This window comes from Chrysemys picta, chromosome 6, assembly GCF_011386835.1.
Source record: "Chrysemys picta bellii isolate R12L10 chromosome 6, ASM1138683v2, whole genome shotgun sequence".
NCBI lineage: Eukaryota > Metazoa > Chordata > Testudines > Emydidae > Chrysemys > Chrysemys picta.
In genome coordinates this window covers 128,344,050-128,364,062 of record NC_088796.1, presented here as the reverse complement: position 1 = coordinate 128,364,062, position 20,013 = coordinate 128,344,050, and the positions used below count along the sequence as shown (strand labels likewise).

General features: G+C 45.1%; 1 protein-coding gene and 1 long non-coding RNA gene across 15 annotated transcripts in view; one reads left to right on the top strand and one right to left on the bottom strand.

Moving 5' to 3' along the window:
* Positions 1 to 20,013, top strand: part of NRG1 (neuregulin 1) — a 733,358-nt gene that overhangs the window by 516,133 nt on the left and 197,212 nt on the right. Inside the window, exon 1 of one of the 14 annotated variants that reach the window (XM_065549828.1) lies at positions 10,035 to 10,174. The exons of the other annotated variants lie outside the window; for them this stretch is intronic. The gene's annotated coding sequence lies outside the window, so the exon portion shown is untranslated. Of the gene's footprint in view, positions 1 to 10,034; positions 10,175 to 20,013 lie in introns of those variants that run through there. 14 annotated transcript variants of the gene reach the window in all.
* Positions 605 to 6,352, bottom strand: LOC135972306 (uncharacterized). Its single transcript, XR_010588730.1, has 2 exons — positions 5,517 to 6,352; positions 605 to 2,619 (listed from the first exon to the last, which is right to left on the bottom strand). It is a non-coding gene; the product is annotated as an uncharacterized LOC135972306 (long non-coding RNA).

The following is a 20,013-nucleotide window of genomic DNA, read 5'->3' as shown; positions in this document are numbered from 1 at the left end:
GAATTCAAATTGATCTTGACAAATTAGGGAAAAGGTCTGAAATAGATGGGATGAAATTCAATAAAAACAAATGCAAAATACTCGACTTAGGGAGGAATAATCAATTGCACACATACAAAATGTGAAATAACTGCACAAGGGGCAGTACTGTAGAAAAGGATCTGAAGGGTATAGTGGATCACAAACTAAATATGAATCAACAATGCAACACTATTGCAAAAAAGAAACATCATTCTGAGATGTATTATCAGGAGTGTTGTAAGCAAAACACGATAAGGCCTCAACTGGAGTACTGTGTCAAGTTCTGGGAGCCACAGTTCAGGAAAAATATAGAGAAATTGGAGAAAGTCCAGAGGAGAGCAACAAAAATGATTAAGGGTCTAGAAAACATGACCTAGGAGGAAAATTGAAAAAAAAATGGGTTTGTTTAGTCTGAAAAAGAGAAGGTTGAGGAGTGGGGGACATAAAAGATTGTTATACAGAGGAAGGTGATAAATTATTCTCCTTAATCACTGAGGACAGTGTTGCCAGCACAGAGTGCCCGAGGCAAAGCAACAGCGGGTCCGTTGCCCGGTGTGCTTCGCGCCAATAAACACACCAGGGGGAGAAGCAAACAAAGTTTATTTGGGATCCCAAAGCGGTGCAAGGAGACAGGCACATCTCAGATCAAGCACACTAACAGGAACAGTTTTTCTTCTTTTATACATTTTGCAGTTAAGCCTCACCCCCCCCCTTTCCCCTCTAGCCCTCCCTTTCTCCCCCCCCCCTTCCTCCCTCTACCCCTCCCATCCCTGGTAATAGTTAAGTCATTCTTGGCAGCTATAAGCCTAGCTTGTTAGTAACTTCTTTAAACCGTTATCTTGTCCTTTTTCCCTTCAGCCAGAAACATGCAGGCCTCATTATTACTGCTTGAGCAGGGGGTTGCACACAGATAACTGGTTGCTTACATATTCCAATTGCACCTGGCTTTTGAGGTTAATTAGAGTTTAAACATGGAAGGACAGAGTTTGGTTCACTTAGGCCTAGTGCAGGAAGGCTTCATTCACTTAGTGGCCTTCCACCCTCCCGAGTTACCTAGGGTGATGCCTAGTGACATCAACAACTCCCTCCTTTGAGAATACTCAACAAGCTTTTGGCTGAGTTTTCTCATATTCTGTGGACAAGATATGATTAAGTGCTATGAAGCTGGGGTTTTCAATGAGAGGGTATGCCGGGATTTTTGAGGAACGGGGGGCACAAAGCTTACGGAGGAGCATTTTAAAACAAGCAATTAGGAGGAGGGTGACCAGGCACAATACCACACCGGTGAGGAGGAGACGCACAAGGCCACCCCCCAGTCCTCCTAGGTTGGGCAACCAACTTCAAAGGGAATTGAAAACTGTGGGTTTCCTTTCCTGGGCCTTCCACTGCTCGAAAGCCTGTTTGGCCGACAGGACGTGCTTGTTAATGTCCTGTGAGTTTTCCAGGACATAAGTACAACATTCATTCCCAATAAGGGCTCACACCCCGCCCTGGAGGCTAAAACATAATCTAAGGCCTGTCTGTTTTGCAGGGACAGCAACCGGAGCTGGTATAGCTCTGAGTTAAGGCTCTTCTCTATGGCCAAGGTTTCATTGGCGAATGTGGTGAGAAACACAGAGAGCCTATGATAAAATTGGGTTAGCCGTTCCACCCCATAGGATGGGAAGAGGATCATACCCAACCTGTCTCCTTCCTTAATGGGCTCTGAGGTGGCATACAAAGATTAACGCTGCCTGGGGCGGCCAGGGGTTGTCCCTTAATGCATACTGGGATTCAATGGTACAGTTTTGTGACAAGGGGGTACCCGAGGTATTTCTTCCCCTACTGAACCATCCCCAGCAGATATCTGACCAATTTTGGGGGACCTACCCTTCAGGGTAACCCTGCTGCGTGGTGCAGGATTTGGGAGCATACTCAGCAGTTAGAGAGGTTAAACTCTTGGGCAAAGCAAACCTTCAAGGACTCATATGTGTTTGTTTCCAAGTTAGTAGGGATCCCTTTCCAACCCACATGTGCCTGGGGGGAAACGGGAGGTAATGAAAGGAGTGTCCCTATGGCAAAGAGTACCACTGTGGCAGACCCTGGACCTGAACTCATGCTGGGCAGGTGACCCTAGGGCCTAACAATTACAATTCCCCAAATACCCACAAAATATCAATTACCAATAGTAGGCAGATTAAAAACGAAAGGACCAGGCCACCAGGTTAGGCTGGCCCTATGAAAATAAACACAACCAACGCTCAGAGTTCTCGCGGGGAGTGCGCTGCGACTGTCCAAAGAGACCACAGGGCATTCCCAGCAGGCCTTATTGTCTTTTGAATAACAGTTTAAGTCCCAGGTCATCGCTGGTAGTCCTTTTCCGTAGGCTGGACGGTCCACCGTTCAGGAGCGGGCACTGCCTTCAGACAGGAGTGATGAATCCAGTTCTTGTGTCCCTTGACCTTTGCTGCTGTGTGGGAGACCAGCAGGACGGTGTGGGGTCCCTTCCACTTCTCTTGGAGAGGCTTGTCCTTCCAGGTCCGAATGAGAACGGAATCGCATGGCTGCAAGGCATGGACAGGGGCATCCAGCAGGAGAGGCTGCAAATCTCTGGTATACCTGTGGAGAGAACAGAGAACAGCAGACAGAGAGCACATATACTGAGATAAAAAGCCACACCCCATTTCCCACTTCCCTGCCAGAACCGGTGTACCGTTCATAGGCCATGCCCTTCCAAACATAATCTCGAAGGGACTGAGCCCTAACCTGCCCTTTGGGAGAGAGCGCATGTGGAGCAAAACAAGGGGTAAGGCATCAGGCCATCTGCTGAATCGATCCACCAAAACGAAAAGGTATTTGAATCCTTGGGTCCGGGGGAACTCAGTAAAGTCTATTTGCCAAACCAGCCCCGGGCCTGGGGTAGGTTCCAGAGTGGCTGATGGCACTGACACTCCTGGTCGAGGGTTGTTCTTTTGGCAGACTAGACATTCAGCCTGTACCTGGGAGGCCAGGGGTGTAAGAGCCTCCCTGCCAGCATATAATTCTTTGTTTCTTCACCAGGGTCAGTTCTTAATGTCTTTTGTAGTCAGGAATTCCTGGACTTTGTGGTTTCAATGAAGCAAGTGTTCCTTCTTCTCTTTTCCTGAAACAGTGTGGTTCAGCATCATACCGGGGAGAGGTTACTAGCACATCACCCTGTCTTTAAATAGGCTTATCATCAGTCAGAGAGTCCTCCCGAGGTGGAGGGGTCTTTTTACAGTGAGAAGCCTGGGTCCAGGTGGGCAGTCCTTGGTACTTCACAGCGGTGTTGGTGGTGAACAGGACTTGGAAAGGGCCTTTCCACTGTGGAGCCAAAGCAGTTTTTCGTTGATGGACTTTACGTAGACTCAGTCTCCTTGTTTCAATGAATGGCAGGGCTGCTAGGGTCTTTGGTTAGCACTTCTTTTATCTGTGCGAAAAGAAACCTAACACATTTCATTAATGCCTGACAGTGTTTTGCAGATCTCATAGTTGCTTGGGCCCATTCAGGCCCCCCCTTTTCTTGGCTGTCGGCCAAGTCTTAGCTCTGGGCAGTGTCCTTGGATGGTGCCAGCATCTTATCTTTGGACTGAGCTTGCTAGCTGTATTTTTTCCCTCAGTTAACTCATTCTGTTCTTTTTCTTTTTCTCCTTTTTGGCTTCTTTTAACTTAGAAAGGAAACTTCCACTCTTCACTCATACACCTTTTCCCAACAATGAACACATACACATTGCCATTATCCAGCAAAATAACTTCTATACAGAGCTTTGGAGCAACAAACCAGGACGAGCACACCCACTTTTGAGGAGTCCAACAAAGTTCAGGAGGCTCACAGTGGCTTTAAGGCAAGGGGTGAGACCCACAGCAGCCATTAACAAGTCATCCACATATTGCAGGAGGAGGACCCTGTCCTCATTGTCCCACTCCTCCAAGTCTCTGGCCAGGGCCTGGCCGAAAAGGGTGGGGGAATTTTTAAATCCCTGGGCCAGCACTGTCCAGCAAAGCTGCTTTTTAACCCTCCTTTTGTCCTCCCACTGGCTCCACTCTGGGGCTTGCATGGCTGAGGGCTCAGTTGCAAGGGTCATTATCCAGGTATTCTCTGGGGGTAAGGTGAGGGTTATTTCATCTTGGGTGAAATGCAGGGTGGCTCCTAAGCAACAAAGCAGGTCCCGTCCCAGTAGAGGTGTTGGACAATCAGGGAGGTAAACCAGTTTGTGAGATAGAGTTCTGTTTCCCAAAGCACATTCCGCTGGGGCATATACTGGGCACTTGGTTCCTTTCCCTGTGGCACCCACCACAGTGAGGGACTCTGACACAGGCAGCTGCAGGGGTTGATTTACGGCGGCTCGTGCAGCTCCAGAGTCTATTAAAAAGTTGATGTCCAAGTCTCCCACCCTCATGTTTACTCGGGGTTCCGGGGCAGGATAGTCCGTCTCCCCTGACACTCCTATTCTTGATCCTTCGCTGCCATCATAGGGGTACCTTCTCTTTCGGGGCACTCATTTTTCCAATGTCCCTCCTTTCGGCATCTGGCACACTGGTTGCGACCCAGACGCCTTTCCTGCGAGCCAGGGCGCCCACGTCCTCTTATTCCCCGGCCCCTTCCACCTTCCTGGAATTTTCCCCTGCCACCAGCCTGTACTGCTGCGACCATCATTTTCGCTTGCCTCTTTTCCTTTTCTTAAGACACAACCTGATTACGCTCCACCTCAGACAGCAGGGTCCGCATAAGGACATTACAATCATCCCAGTCAGGCTTACAGCTAGCCAGGCACCCTTCAAAGACCGAGATAAACTTGCTTGGGTTCGTAGAGAATTCCCCTGCCTGTGCCTTAAAGGCTGCTAGGTCCACCGGGTTAAAAGGCACATGGGTGTAAACCTGCATAGTAGTGGCCTGATTCCTATCTGAGCCATGTCTGGACACCACGGTCTCAGTGATCAACGGAAAAAATTCCACCGAGGGGGCAATCTCTGGGACCTGAGACACCTTGTCTTTATATGGTGGGGGTGTGATAGCCGAAGGGGACACCGGACCTGCCATTACAGCTGTGGGGGGGTTCTGGGGACTAACAGTAGCTACTACCGAACCTGTCGGAGTCAAATTACACTTTTGCAAAAGATCTGATCTATCTCTTAACAACATAAACAACTGTACATACATATGTTCATTCCATTTACCCGTTTGCTGACAAAACAGAAGTAATTGAAGGATCGTGTTATAATTAAGTGATCCTTCCGGTGGCCACCTTTCCTGGTCCTCTAGCTGATATTGAGGCCAGTCTACTGTACAGAACCTTTTCAGTTTACTTTTAATCAACGGATCCGATCCAAACACTTTCCAATTCACCAGAATGCATTCCAAGGGTGTACACCTTGCCCTGCCTGCCATACTCTGTCCCTGCCCCGTAGGGAGACACTGGGCGTCCCCAGGTCATAACAGGTAGACACTGGGCGTCCCCAGGTCAAGACAGATAAAGTCCCCACTGGACTGTTCCTACCTTATCCAAGGGTCCGGTTCTGCACCGTTGCCCTATCCACGGGACCGGTTCCCCACCGTCGCCCGCAGCTGCTTCTCCACTACTCGAGCGCGTTGCACCGTTGTGCCCTCCGGGGTCGACCAAACCACGTCTTCGCCGAGGCCCCCGGTAAAGTCACCGGTGCGCGCTGGGCGTCGGTCGTCGCCGCAATCTGTCGACCTCCGAGAGGGGTCCGGGCAAGGCTAAATTTCAGCCTCGAGCCCCACGTTGGGCGCCAAAACTGTTGCCAGCACAGAGTGCCCGAGGCAAAGCAACAGCGGGTCCGTTGCCCGGTGTGCTTCGCGCCAATAAACACACCAGGGGGAGAAGCAAACAAAGTTTATTTGGGATCCCAAAGCGGTGCAAGGAGACAGGCACATCTCAGATCAAGCACACTAACAGGAACAGTTTTTCTTCTTTTATACATTTTGCAGTTAAGCCTCACCCCCCCCCTTTCCCCTCTAGCCCTCCCTTTCTCCCCCCCCCCCTTCCTCCCTCTACCCCTCCCATCCCTGGTAATAGTTAAGTCATTCTTGGCAGCTATAAGCCTAGCTTGTTAGTAACTTCTTTAAACCGTTATCTTGTCCTTTTTCCCTTCAGCCAGAAACATGCAGGCCTCATTATTACTGCTTGAGCAGGGGGTTGCACACAGATAACTGGTTGCTTACATATTCCAATTGCACCTGGCTTTTGAGGTTAATTAGAGTTTAAACATGGAAGGACAGAGTTTGGTTCACTTAGGCCTAGTGCAGGAAGGCTTCATTCACTTAGTGGCCTTCCACCCTCCCGAGTTACCTAGGGTGATGCCTAGTGACATCAACAACAGGACAAGAAGTAATGGGCTTAAGTTGCAGCAAGACAGATTTAGGTTAGGCATTAGGAAAAACTTCCTAACTGTGAGGGTAGTTAACCACTGGGACAAGTTACCTGGGGAGGTTGTGGAATCTCTGCCATTTGAGGTTTTTAAGAACAGGTTAGACTAACATCTGTCAGGGATGCTCTGGATAATACTTAGTCCTACCTCAGTGCAGGGGACTGGACTAGATGACCTATCAAGGTTCCTTCCAGACCTACATGTCTATAGTTCTGTGAAATTGTGTTCATTCTTCCAAAACATGATCTTTTTGAGAAATTGCAGAACATATATATGGGTATGTCTGCATTGTAGCTGGAAGGAAGCCAGCAGACAACTGACTCAGGTGAGTAGCTGCTAACCTCCTCCAGAACCTCAAGGTCCACACTGCTATTTTTAGATCTCTAGCTTGAACAAAGGTAGCACGGGTCCGTCTAGCCAGGCTGGGAGGCATATTCTCAGCTGCAGTGTAAACATACTGTATGTGCCCTCAGCTGAATGAAAACATCATCAACTTAGAACAGAATCCTTCCAGCCCAAACCATGGGGGGAGGGATAGCTCAGTGGTTTGAGCATTGGCCTGCTAAACCCAGGGTTGTGAGTTCAATCCTTGAGGGGGGCCAATTAGGGATCTGGGGCAAAATCAGTACTTGGTCCTGCTAGTGAAGGCAGGGGGCTGGACTCGATGACCTTTCAAGGTCCCTTCCAGTTCTAGGAGATGGGATATCTCCTTTAAAAAAAAAAAAAAAAACCTCTTGCACGGTGACCGAGACAGATGGTCATGCTTTTACAGTGGTTTGATACTTATTGTCTTTTCTTTCTGTATCCTTCTGGAGCCCCAGGGGCATATGGCATCACCAATTCTCGCCATTTGTTTTGGTCTTGTTCTGGTCTGTTTGGGCTTCTGAGTGTGATGCTGCTGTGTTATATAATTACTCGTTATTATTATTTTGTATTTAACTCCAATTATATTATTTTTCACAGATTCCTAGTTTTTTAAGGCCAGAAGGGGCTATTAGGATCATCTAGTCCAACCTGTGCATAGAATCATAGAAATGTAGGGCTGGAAGTGACCTCAAGAGCTCATCAAGTCCAGCCCCCTGCACTGAGGCAGGACCAAGTAAACCTAGACCGTCCCGGACAGATGTTTGCCCAACCTGTTCTTAAAAGCCTCCAATGACGGGGATTCTACAACCTCCCTTAAAAGCCTATTCCCTTAAAAGCCTATTCCAGTAATGGCCCTTTTCCCAATATATAAGCTAAATCTCCCTTGCTACAGATCAAGTCTATTGCTTCTTATCCTACCTTTAGTGGACACTGAAAACAACCAATCTCTGTTCTTATTATAACATCCCTTAACATACTTGAAGACTTATCAGTCCCTCCCCCAACTCTTCTTTTCTCAAGACTAAATGTGCCCAGTTTTTCTAACCTTTCCTCATAGGTCAGGTTTTCTAAACTTTTTATCACTTTTGTTGCTCTCGCTGGACTCTCTCCAATTTGCCCACCTCTTTCTTAAAGCGTGGCACCCAGAATTGAACACAGTACTCCGGCCGAGTCCTCACCAGTGCCAAATAGAGCATGACAATTACCTCCTAAGTCTTACATACAACACCTGTTAATACATGCCGGAATTGTATTAGCATTTTTTGCAACTGCATCACATTGCTGACTTTTATTCAGTTTGTGATCCATTATAACCCCCAGGTCCTTGTCAGCAGTATTAGCCCCTACCCTGTTGTTCCCCATTTTGTATTTGTGCATTTGATTTTTCCTTCCTAAGTGTAGTACTTTGTGCTTGTCTTTTTTGAATTTCATCTTCTTGATTTCAGACCAATTCTCCAATTTGTCAAGTTTGTTTGGAATTCTAATCCTGTCCTCCAAAGTGCTTTCAACTCCTCCCAGCTTGGTGTCATTTGAAATTTTATAAACCTACTCTCCACTCCATTATCCAAGTCATTAATGAAAATATTGAATAGTATTGGACCCAAGACTGACCCCTGCATGACCTCACTAGATACACCCTCCCAGTTTGACAGCAAACCATTGATAATTTCTCTTTGGGTACAGTCTTTCAGCCATTTGTGCACCCACCTTTTAGTAATTTCATCTAGACTTCATTTCCCTAGTTTGCTTATGAAAATATCATGTGGGACTCTGCCAAAAACCTTACTAAAATAAAGTTATATCATGTCTTCTGCTTCCCACCATCCACTAGGTCAGTAACCCGGTCAAAGAAAGAAATTAGGTGGGTTTGGCATGACTTGTATTTGACAAATCCATGCTGGCCATTCCTTTATAACCCTATTATCCTCTAGGTGGTTACAAATTGATTGTTTAATAATTTGTTCCAGTATCTTTCCAGGTATCAAAGTTAGGCTGACTGGTTTATAATTCCCTGGGTCTTCTTTGTTCCCCCTTTTAAAGATAGGTACTGTGTTTGCCCTTCTTCTGTCCCCTGGGACTTCACCCGTCCTTCACCCAATAATTGCTAATGGTTCTGAGATTGCTTCAGCTGGTTTCTTAAGTACCCTAGGATCAGTTCCATCAGGCCCTGCCGACTTGAATACATCTAACGTATCTAAATATTCTTTAACCTGTTCTTTCCCTATTTTGGCTTGCATTCCTTCCCCCTTCTAGTTAAACCCTTTTAGTGAAGATTGAAGCAAAAGAAGTGTTAAACACCTCAGCCATCTTGATGTTCTCAATTATTAGCTGTCATTCCCACTTAGTAGAGGACCTACACCTTCCTTCATCTTTCTCTTGCTCCTATTGTATTTAAAGAACCACTGCTTGTTGGTTTTTATGTCCTTTTCTAGGTGTAACTCATTTTGTGCATAACACAGGCTATAGTTTTGACCTAGTGTTTCCATCACCTACCCCAATAACTGTGATTGGTCTAGACTCAGAGCATGTCTTGTAGAAAGACTTTCAGTTTTGCCACTCCTTATTTTTGGAGCTTTTGCCTAAAAGTGACCATTTCTGTTTTGCATAAACCATCTCTATGTGCCTCTTCTAGTGAAACAGAGATTATATTGAAGTTCTGAACCCTTTATCTGTACACTTGATCCCAGGTTATAGATTTTGGAGGGAGACCCTTCAAAAAAAAATTAAGTCTTGAATAATAATGTAGCATGGGAAGTACAGTACTAGGCATATAAGGTACTGAATACAGACTAGGATGAATCCCAGAAAAGGAATTGGGGGAGCATCCTGTGACCCCCATATTCCTCATTTATATATAATTGTGATCTTGCATATAAAGCCTGCCATGTGAGGCATCGGGGGAAAGGTTTGATCAGCTGAAAGTCACTGTTCTAGCTAAATATGTATATCTTTAGTGCATATGAAGTTATGAGATTGCGTTGTATGGTTGTCATTAAAACATACTGTAAGTTGGGGAAGCAGCCGGATATTATTAGTTCCCCAGATACAACAGCAAGGAAAATAGCCAACACCCAGGTGAGGGGTCAAACAACATCAACAGCCATTGTCCAGCAAGGAGCTACAATTCAATGACTCACCTGCATGAGGCCACACCAGGGGAATTGCTCAACCTTGCCTGAGGACTCAGCAAGGCCCCCAGCCATGCCTGGACTTGTGTTCCCCAAGCACATGGGACTGAGGGTATAAAACAGAACAGAGCAGGTCCACGCTTGGCCTTTCTTCTGCCCTCACCTAGGCTGCAAGCAACAAAAACACTCCGATGACTGAAGACTCCAACAGAGGGCCTGGCCCAGGTTTCAAGGGCGAAATCTGTGTACTGTGAACTGCAGTATCCAGTGGGGTGAGAAAAGCTGCTTAATCTAGTTGTTGCCCAGTCTAATAGTGTTGAGAGTTTAGACTGTGTGCTGATATTTTGTTTCTTTTGGTAATTAACTCTGACTTTTTGCCTATCGCTTAATCTATCTTTTGTAGTCAATACATTTATTTTACTGTTATCTTTACCAGTGAGTGTGCCTGAAGTGTGTGGTAAATCTGCATAGGTTTGCAAAGACGGGTGTATGTCCACTTTCCATTGATGAGGTGGTGAACCAATTAATAAACTTGCACTGCTCGTCTTCCTGAGGTACAAGGCTGGGAGCTGGGGGATTTGGCTGGTGCCTGTCTCTGTGTGATTCATGAGTGGCTCTGGGAGCATTCCTGCACTTTAGATGGGTGTGCTGACTGATTACAGCTCCTGGAGGAGGTTGCTACTGGTCACTAGCAGGGCATTGTGAGAGACAGCCCAGGCTGGAGAATTTAGGGGGCACAGAGGACGGTCCCAGGCTGCACCCGGTGATCCTGTCACAGGAATATCACACCTGAGAAGCACTATAAGGGATTAAAAAAGGGAACACATTAGACTCCATTGAACTAGGAGCCCAAATCCATAGTTTAAGAATTGACTTCTGCATTAGCAAATCAATGACTTAAAAGCTTTAAAGTTCTTCATGTCGCTGTGAATATTTTATACCACCTGTACTCTAACGGCAACTTTATGCTTTTGATGCTTAAATTAATCTTGTTTTCTCCAAATTGGTTTGTACTTTTTAACCTCAGTTCTGCTAATGGAAAAAAAAATCAGAAATCTTCCAAAATCAGTTCAGTTTTTCTTTCCTTACACGCCAATACCTTAATAAGTGATTATGTTCGGGAAATATTATATAACCCACTGAGGTAGTCCACTGCTCAGACTGGCCTCATTAAAATATTTAAATTGTGTTTTGAACATGCACAGAGTCTATTGGGCTATCATTCTGACATCATTATTATTAATTATTTTGATTAGTAACATAAGAACTGCCATAAGAGAACAGACCAATGGTCCATCTAGGGTGTTATTTTACCTCTCTGATATTAGCCATTACCAGATGCTCCAAAGTAAGATATAACACCTCCATGGTGGGCAACCCTACAATAACATACCTTAAGGAGATCATAGAATCATAGAAGATTAGGGTTGCAAGAGACTACAGGAGGTCATCTAGTCCAACCCCCTGCTCAAAGCAGGACCAACCCCACTAAATCATCCCAGCCAAGGCTTTGTCAAGTCAGGCCTTAAAAACCTCTAAGGATGGAGATTCCACCACCTCCCTAGGGAACCCATTCCAGTGCTTCACCACCCTCCTAGTGAAATAGCTTTTCCTGATATCCAACCTAGACCTCCCCCACTGCAACTTGAGACCGTTGCTCCTTGTTCTGTCATCTGCCACCACTGAGAACAGCTGAGCTCCATCCTCTTTGGAACCCCCCTTCAGGTAGTTGAAGGCTGCTGTCAAATCCCCCCTCACTCTTCTCTTCTGCAGACTAAATAAGCCGAGTTCCCTCAGCCTCTCCTCATAAGTCATGTGCCCCAGCCCCTTAATCATTTTTGTTGTGGACTCTCTCCAATTTGTCTACATCCTTTCTGTAGTGGGGGGCCCAAAACTGAACGCAATACTCCAGGTGTGGCCTCACCAGTGCCGAATAGATGGGAATAATCACTTCCCTCGATCTGCTGGCAATACTCCTACTAATGCAGCCCAATATGCCGTTAGCCTTCTTGACAACAAAGACATACTGATGACCCATATCCAGCTTCTCGTCCACTGTAATCCCCAGATCCTTTTCTACAGAAGAGTTATCTCTTCCCATTTGCAGATACCTAGTGGTTGGCTTATGTCTTGAAGGATGAGGGTTGGTATCTTGTAAACATTTACTGTCCTGTCTTATGGACTTGTGAATATTATTGAGATTGGTGCGGGGATCGTCTTTTTGTTCTGTGTCCCTTGTGCCTAGCGCACTGGCGTCCTGGTCCGTGAGTTGGGCTCCTAGGCACTACCACAATACAAATAATAAAAAAATGATATTAATGACAAAACTGTTCTGAATATCCTACTAAGCTACTTGCTTCAGCAATACAGTATCTTCTGAATCTGAATCTTTGCCAATGTCGCTTAGGGCTCAAACAAGGCTATCTTGTGTTGCTATAAGATCACTCTTTTTATAAGGAGAGCTAGTTGGCCAATTGCTCAACCCCCAACCTAGAGGGCCAATGGGCTGCCTTTCATCTGGTCCCTCTCCTTTGATCTGTCCAGCTTGGCTGGCCCTACCAGAAGTTATAGCTCTTGCTGGCATAGCTCTCAGGGTTATTGGAGCACACAAGCTTTCCCACCACATCAAGGTGCATCCACAGGGATGGTTGAGTAATATCTTGCAGCAGTGAATTCCACAGGTAGTATGTTACAAAATAAATATCACCTTTTTTAGATACATAGATATGTTTTTTTTCAGTTTCATGGTATGTCACTATTTCAGGGTAACTTCTCCTGTATACTCCCTCTGTGGTCCACCAAGGGCACCACTTTAGGCTCCCAGCTGTCATCTCTCTTGGGTGAAGACCCACATCTCATTCCCTCCTAATGGGGGTTTTAAGGCTGCATAGCTCTCTGTATTTCACTGGGATATCCCCAACAAGCCAGGCTGCCTAAAAGGCCAGCACCTGCCCTTTGCTTTATTTCCAGAAGCTATGACCGGTATATTGGCTGCATACAGAAGTTACCGCAGAGCTCCCTCTATGCAAGCACATTTATTATGGTGAAATCACTCCAGAGCAAACATATTAAAACGTAAAAGAATCTACACACATGCTAAGAAGCTTACCAGAGGTCACCCCCAGCTCCCACCTCAGGCTCTGGTAGATATCAGTCCTTCAACACCCACACCTGGGCTCACTCCATGACTACAGGTCATAACTGTCTCAGCTTCAGAACTAGAACCCCAGCAGGGGAGTTTAGCCATTTCTTTATACATCTTGGCCTTTCATGTCCAGGCTCCGGGAAAAGGTAATTAGCAGAGTGACCCTCTCCTCAGGATGTAGCTTCAAAAGGCTGGGTTTTTGCATAACTGGAAGTAGGGAATTTGCATTGACCTCTCCCTAGGTACTCCCTAGGACATCCACTTCACACTTATTGTCCCAAAAGTCCATTCTTGTCTAGCACACTTTCAATATAGTCCTTGAACTTCCACGCCTCCCATAACATCTCCCCCATAGAGAGGTTACATACAATCCTAGCCCACAATAACACATACCCTTTGCATTTAATTCGGTGGATCCCAAAGGTACTTAAACTTAATTCAGTAAGGTCTCCCAAGCAGGAAATTGCCATATCTGTCCCAAGGTGTCTCCTTTTTCATTCATTGTGAGAAAAAGCCGCAGTACCAGACTTTCTCTGTGCCATTCTGTATTTTATGTATATCTATCATTTAACTTCTTGTTCAACTCCTCCCTAAACCAAATCTTTCCAATCCGGTAAATCTGTCTTTATATAGAAGTATTTTGATGCCTCTAGCCCTTTTCTGGACCATTTCGATTTCTGCTCCACCCTTTTTTTGAGATGGGGTGACGATTACTGAACAAAGCATTGAAGATGTGGCCACTCCGTCCATGTATATAACAACAGATAGTCACTATTATTCTTTATCATTTTTCTTAATAAAGCCTCAAATCTTTGGGGGGTTTTTCTGACTCTACTGTCACATTTCAAATCCCCTGCTGCAAACCCAAGGAGGCCTTGGAGGAGTGGTTGGAAAAACGTTTGTTCTGGAAAGTATCAACACTGCTCCCCCTGAAACACATAGAATCATAGAATATCAGGGTTGGAAGGGACCTCAGGAGGTCATCTAGTCCAACCCCCTGCTCAAAGCAGGACCAATTCCCAGCTAAATCATCCCAGCCAGGGCTTTGTCAAGCCGGGCCTTAAAAACCTCCAAGGAAGGAGACTCCACCACCTCCCTAGGTAACGCATTCCAGTGTTTCACCACCCTCCTAGTGAAATATGTTGTGTAGTCATGTAGAGTGATGCTCACTGCTTTGCAGAGGCCCAGGGCAAAATCTAGGCAAGACTTAAGTGGGATTGACGTGGTTGTGTAATCCATGGGCTGTCCTTCCACAGAGAGGTGAGTTTCACCCAGACTTCCAGTACATCCACAGCACTGTACAGAGAGGCAAGAAAATGTAAGAGTTGACAGCCCAAGCATTGGCATTCATTTTCCAGTCAGAACATACCTAATATGTAATATAGGTAAACTTGCCCCGGATGGCAACATGCCCTCCAAAATCGCTTCTTAGGACAGCAGAAGTATTTTAGTGCCCAATGAAACTTGCTTACTTTCTCTGTTTAATGATGAATGATGCCATTTTAATTCCGCGCATTGCTTCTGCGGAACAGAAGTGGCCGCCTGTTGTGTAGATCTCACTGGAACTTGGCCCAGCTGTGGCAATGACAAGTTTAATTAGGCAGATGTGTTGAACAGGCACCTAAAGAAAACTGCTGGCACTATGATTTATGGTGTCATTCATTGTCCTAAGCTTGAGGCAGGATAGCACTGCTCTGTCAGCACTGCTCCAGCACAGGGATAATCAAGGGTTGAGTGTTAGAGAAGTGAGTCCTACTAAGGCAAATCCATGTTGTGTACTTTACTGGCCAACCAGTGCATTGCATCTTGTTACTATATAATATACTTAATACACAGTGTCATAAAATGCTTGAGAACCAGCACAACAGAGTAGGCAAGAGAGAGGATATTTTTACTGAAAATTGTAAGGAAAGGAAGTGATTCATTGTCTGGGTTGGTGGGTAAGAACTCCAGGCGGGTGGGATGGCGCAAGTGAAAGGATGACTGTATTCATGGAGTGTGACTCCAATTCATGGATCTATTCCTGAGATGGCTTTTATTAAGCTGTTTCACTACTGTGGTACCTCGATTAAAGCTAGCTCAGGCATGTCTACACAAAGGGCAGTCACAGCCCTGATTGTCATGTGGACACAGAGTAATTAATGTAGGTTCTACCAGCATCCAGGGAGACACAATTACTATGTAATTAGAGATGGACAGGAAACCTAGGGATGTGCCAGAGAACGAATATTGCAGAGGTGGGAGGATAGGATGGCCAAGGTGTTTTGGGGCCTCTGAAGTTTAGAGTAAAGATTTAGGATGGTTACTAAAGCAATAGCAGTAGTCAAAATGGGGAATGACACAGTTAGGAATCAGATTTTCAGCAGAGGTGGAGTGAAGGTACAGATGTTGGCATTGTTCCACAGGGGATGATAGACAACACAGAGAGATGACGTGGGAGGAAAATGTAGACGTATGTTTTAGACATTCCCTCTTTTATGCCTTCCTTCTTTCTGACTCCGCTTCTCTTCTTGTCCTCTTTCTTCCTGTTAGTATCTAGTAATAGGCCATTGCTCTCAGCCTTGCTAACTGCTGATTGGACTGAGCATTCTTGCAAGCTGGAGCTAAATTTGGTCTCAACCCCCTCCATGCACCTGATTTCTGTGTCACTCTGGGGCAGCAAACTGGAAATACTGTAGTAGAGTCATTTCCATTGGGCCAAACTTAGGATCCTAAAGTTAGCTCTCCTTAATCAAAGTAGCTTGATTTTTTTAAAACCTGTTGAAACTGCAACTCCCAGTGAAGTTAGTAGAATTTCAGAGGGGTAGCCGTGTTAGGCTGTGTCAGCGAAAACAATGAGGAGCCCTTGTGGAGTTGAGACTTCAGCAAGAACCTGCAGAACTGTAATTAATTTGCAAACTTGACACCATCAAATTAGGCCTGAATAAAGGACTGGGAGTGGCTGGGTCACTACAAAACGTAATTTTCCCTTTGTTGATACTCACACCTTCTTGTCAACTGTTGGGAATGGGCCACATCCACCCTGATTGAATTGACTTCGTTAGCACTATAAAAAGTAATTTTCCCTCTGTTGATGGTCATCCCTTCTTGTCAACTGTTGGGAATGGGCCACACCCACCCTAATTGAATTGGCTTCGTTAGCAGTGACCCCTCACTTGGTAAGGCAACTCCCATCTTTTCATGTGCTGTGTATTTATACCTACCTACTATTTTTCACTCCATGCATCTGATGAAGTGGGTTCTAGCCCACAAGAGCTTATGCCCAAATAAATTGGTTAGTCTCTAAGGTGCCACAAGGACTCCTGGTTGTTTTTTAGTAGGATTTGTGCTGCTCAGCACGTCTCAACATCAGGCCATTTTTATTTAGATACTTAAATATGGATTTAGGAGGCTCCTTTTAGGCTCCTAGGTTTGCAAAATCAGCCTTACGCGCTTTTTATTGACTTAAATGTGAATAATAGCCCCGGATTGTTTATTCTGATATTAACTGCATTTATTTTCTGCTGTCCCCGCGTTTTCCACCTGCCGTGTCAGATTTTTGTATTGACAATGTGTAACGGCATCGTGAAAATTGATCAGGGAAGCAGGAGATTTTGGCAACAGGGTAGGAGTCAGCGGAGGCATTTGGTAGCTGATGAGATTGGGGTGAAGGGATAAGCTGCATGTTTCTGCAGAAATGATCAGCAGCGAGTTAATTAAGGGTGCTGACATTTAAATTGTCATCTGTAGGTTAGGCTCTCTCCCTCCCTCACTCACTCATTTTCATTACCTTTGAATTCAGCTTGCTCTCTCTACAGCATTCTCTTGCCCTGCAGTGCAGAAATCTGGTGACTAAGCTTACAAGCTGATGCCCTGTGTGGCTGCATTACTTTGTTGAGGATACCCAAGGGACACTGTCAGCCTTTTCATGATGAGCCTGATTCTGCTTTCAGCCACACAGGTTTGGCCTGAACATCGTTCCGTGACTTTGGTGGAGTTACCCTCCCTTTACCCGCTGTAATAGAGAGGAAGGAGCTTTCCCCGTGTATGCAGCGTTTTTAGTTTTGCTTTATTATTGTTTTCAGAAAGTGAACATAGATGCTCGGATTAATGTTCTGCTTTCACTTTCTGGTTCCTCACTGTGACACCGTCTTGCACCTGCTGCTGGGAAATGTTAATTGACTTTATCTCCATGCTTTAGATAAGATGATTAATACCTCTCCGAAAGTCATTTCAAGGAAAGAGCCACAACTTCAGTGACTGCTTTCGGAAGGGATTACTGTACTTAGAAAGGAAAGAATAGGAAGGAGGCACTAATCCAAGTTCAAAGAGCAGCTCCACTTTTCTAGGTAAACATCCATGCCGATTGGGTGACATGCCATATATTTGTGTTGAAAATTTCACCAAAAAATAAACCAAGCTGTTTAACGACAGCTTTTGATACTGCTGGTGGCACCGCTGCTTTGAAAGTTTCAGCTGAAATGCTAGTGATGTCGCATCTACAGCTCAAACTTTTGCAGAAATGTCCTTGTGGCTTCACTAAGACACATGGCATTTGGAGAGTCTTAGTTGTACTTGTCGCGTGCATCACTTGCTTATCTCCTGTTTACAACGCCAAGGTTAGGTAGGGCTGACTTCTGTTGGTTTCTTGGCTTTGGTACCTAGACTGACAGACAGCTCAGGTCTAATAACTACTTATTGGTTTGCCTGTTTCCTTTTTGTTTGTCTTTGCGAATGAAAGTGCACAGTAATATCAAGTCACAGAATCTGAAACACAGAGGGCCAGATTTTCCAAAGAGCTCAGTGCCGATGTAGTCAGTTCTGTACTCTGGAGGGTTTGGCAACGCAGGGTTATGTCCTATCATCACTCTCAGTGTTTGGTTGTGTAGATAATCTGCATGGAGCCTCAATATGTTGAAATGGAGTGGCCAGATTTTAAAAAGTGCTCAGCTCCCAGCACCTCCCTTCGGGCATTGTAGGAGCACTTTGGAAAATCTGGCCTGTAGTTTATAAACCTGAGTTGGTTGTAATCTTGTAGGCGAGGCGTACATGGTGCGGAGGGGATTTGGGAAGTAGATGTATTCTGTCTTAAGTGACTGTCTCTTTTTCCTTGAGCATAACTTATTTGTATTATTGAATTGCCTAGTCATGGACCCCATTTGCTAGGTCCTGTACAAACACAGAACAAAAAACCCATGGTCCATGTCCCAAGTTTCTCATAATATAAGACAAGAGACAACAGATGGATACAGACAGGGGAATACAAGGAAACAATGAGACAATATTGGTTAGCATGATAGGCTGTGGTCTCCGCACACCAGCAGCCCGGAGAACCGATAGCGGTTACCCCTGTGGCTTCCATTTACTAACATAACTGTCAATCACAATTTTTCACACCAAATAATACACATGTGTGATGGCAAGCATGTCTAATACATTCCTGAATTCACGCTCTTAAAAGGTTTTGTACTGTTCTAGAAAGACTCCGTGGAATTTCAGCTGCAAGTGGTGCTGCTGCGTGATGATATTTTGCAGGTTTGCTGTTTAATTTGTTCAGTGTGTTGAGGCTCCATGCAGATTAACTATACAATCAAACATTGAAGGTGATGAGAACTCAGCACTGCCAAACTCTCCCAAGTCCAGTAATGACAGATTGACTCAGGTTTTATGTTATCAACGTGGCTTTGCAGAGTAAATGTAGAAAAGTTTGTTCCTTGTCCTTAACAATATTATACACTGGGACTTTCAAAAGTAATGGCGCCCCCCAGAGAGAAACATAAACAAAAAAACCCTGATAGTCAGTCTGCGTTAATAGAAGGTTTAACATCTCGTGCACTGCTGCTTGCTAAACTTTCTCAGAGCCCATTAGCAGTGCTGGGTCTTTCGCTGACACAAGGGCCTTTTGGCTCTATTTGTCAAGACTTCTCACAGCGTTATACCTCTCTCGTCATGATATCCTGTGTTGCTTTTTTGTGGGGAAGGGGTGACGTTTGTCACGTCAGTGGAGGTCTGCAGGTCATAGAGAGTGATCCTTAGTGGGGAGTGTGGAAGGCTCAGGGTTAAATTTGGATGCCTTTCGGTGTGTTTATGTTGATGTTTAAAAATAAACCTCTAGTACAGGGGTAGGCAACCTATGGCACGCGTGCCAAAGGCAGCACGCGAGCTGATTTTCAATGGCACTCACTGCCCGGGTCCTAGCCACCGATCCAGAGGGCTCTGCATTTTAATTTAATTTTAAATGAAGTTTCTTAAACATTTTAAAAACCTTGTTTACTTTATATACAACAATAGTTTAGTTCTATATTATAGTCTTATAGAAAGAGACCTTCTAAAAACATTAAAATGTATGACTGGCACGCGAAACCTTAAATTAGAGTGGCTAAATGAAGACTCGGCACACCGCTTCTGAAAGGTTGCTGACCCCTGTCTAGTATTTCAATGAGTTTCTCAGCCAAAGAATGCTTGTAAAGTATATCCCAGTGCACCTTAATATGGGCGTTGCTTGGTTGGGGACTTTCCCATTGTTACTTTTAAATGTTTCTCTTTGTCTTTTTTTTTTTTTAATGTCTGGCTTTGTTGTTATTTTTCTACTGGTGTCATGTGTACGACCACTTTTGTTGCGATACTGAAATTCCTGGAAGAGCTCTGTCCAAAGATTGATCCGCCTTAAACATTGGAGGGCTATACTTCTCAGTGTTAAATATATAGGTTGTGCAAATCATTCTGCCACCAACAATTGTTTAACAGGCACTATTTTGTATTACTGACAGAAAAGATTTAAGGTCCTGGGCTCACATGCTCTGCCTCTGTAACAGCAAACTCCATCCTTACCATTTGGTAAATGTTTGTTGGTCACATCCGTGATGCTGGTTGGCATACACAGGAGCAAATGAAGCAGAGTCATGCTGCCCCCCCCCTTATACATTAAAAACACTTTTTAATATATTTAACACCATTATAAATGCTGGAGGCAAAGCGGGTCTTGGG